We start from the raw sequence: 1,855 nt of genomic DNA, 5'->3' as shown, positions 1-1,855 counted from the left end.
AGGCTGAAAGGGAGGAATTTAAGAAATTCAAGGCCATGATGGTGGAAGAATCATTTATGTGGATATTAAAATTACCAAGAATTAAGGCAGGAATGTTGTTTAAAAGACAGTGTATATACTACATACTGGTACTATGTACCGACAAAAATTAAAATTTAAAATTAAGAAAAAAGGCTGCCATTGACCAAAAATCATTGAGAAATAAGGGACAGTGAAGTGAGGAAAGCAGACAACACAGCACCGGGGGATAGTGGGAGTGACGGTCTGATAGGACATTCATACTTTATGGAGTCTAAGTAGGAGAGGGAGAAGGGTCTCAGCAACAACAAAATACTAAGAAGGATGCATATCCCACCTCTGTCGCCCCCGATATGAGAGGTGCAGGACATTAAAACAGCCCTCTCAACAGCCCCAGAGTCAAAGCTGGTTCCCAGCCCAGTCCCATCCTGCAGCAGCATGCCTCTTCTTTCCTTTCAACATGACAGATGCCACTGTGTCCTTCACCAAGGACTTCCTGGCACATGGAGTGGAGTGGCCACAGCCATCTCCAACATCATGGCAGTGCCCTTCGAATGGGGTCAAGCTGCTGCTGCACATGCAGCATGCCAGCAAGCAGATCACCGCAGATAAGCAATACAAGGGCATTATAGACTGTGTGGTCTGTATTCCCAAGGAGCAGGGATTCCTGTCCTAGCACAGTAACCTGACCAATGTCATCAGATACTTCCCCACCCAGGCTTTTAACTTCACCTTCAAAGACAAATACAAGCAGATACTCCTGGGTGGTGTGGACAAGAGGACCCAGTTTTGTGCTACTTTGCAGGGAATTTGGCATCAGGCAGTACCGCTGGGAACATATCCTTGTGTTTTGTGTACCCTCTTGATTTTGCCCATGCCCGTCTAGCAGCCAATGTGGGTAAAGCTGGAGCTGAAAAAGAATTCCAAGTCCTCAGTGGCTGCCTGGTTAAGATCTACAAATCTGATGGGACCAAGGGCCTGTACCAAGGCTTTAACGTGTCTGTGCAGGGTAATTATCATCTACCAAGCTGCCTATTTGGGCATCCATGACACTGCAAAAGGAATGCTTCCAGACCCCAAGAACACTCACACCATCATCAGCTGGATGATCGCACAGACTGTCACTGCTGTTGCCAGGTTGACTTCCTATCCATTTGACACCATCTGCCACCACATGATGATGTAGTCAGGTTGCAAAGGAACTGACATCATGTACACAGACACACTTAACTGCTGGAGGAAGACTGCTCGTGATGAAGGATGCAAAGCTTTTTTCAAGAGTGCATGGTCCAGTGTTCTCAGAGGCATGAGCTTGTCTTGCATGATGAAATCAAGTATACACAAGTTATTTCCTAGGATTTTTCCCTCTGTGAACAGGCATGTTATATTATGTAACATATTTTGAGCATTCCTGTCAAATTCCTGGCTGTCAGTTTATCAGTGGCAACTATTTACTGGTTGAAAATGGGAAGCAGCCGGGCACGGTGGCTCAAGCCTGTAATCCCAGCACTTTGGGAGGCCGAGGTGGGTGGATCACAAGGTCAAGAGATCGAGACCATCCTGGTCAACATGGTGAAACCCTGTCTCTACTAAAAAATACAAAAAAAAATTAGCTGGGCATGGTGATGCGTGCCTATAATCCCAGCTACTCAGGAGGCTGAGGCAGGAGAATTGCCTGAACCCAGGAGGCGGAGGTTGCGGTGAGCCGATATCGCGCCATTGCACTCCAGCCTGGGTAACAAGAGCGAAACTCCGTCTCAAAAAAAAAAAAAAAAAGAAAAGAAAATGGGAAGCAATAATACTCACCTGACCAGTTTTCTCTTAAAGCCATTTCCAT

General features: G+C 46.2%; 1 pseudogene; it reads left to right on the top strand.

Annotated features, from left to right (window-relative positions):
• Positions 1-422: 422 nt before the first annotated feature.
• LOC101042671 (ADP/ATP translocase 2 pseudogene) lies at positions 423-1,374 on the top strand (annotated as a pseudogene).
• Positions 1,375-1,855: the final 481 nt, after the last annotated feature.

Source organism: Saimiri boliviensis, chromosome 1, assembly GCF_048565385.1.
Source record: "Saimiri boliviensis isolate mSaiBol1 chromosome 1, mSaiBol1.pri, whole genome shotgun sequence".
In the NCBI taxonomy this organism is placed as follows: domain Eukaryota; kingdom Metazoa; phylum Chordata; class Mammalia; order Primates; family Cebidae; genus Saimiri; species Saimiri boliviensis.
The sequence above is the reverse complement of the archived record's forward strand: the minus strand, read 5'-3'. Positions and strand labels throughout refer to the sequence as shown.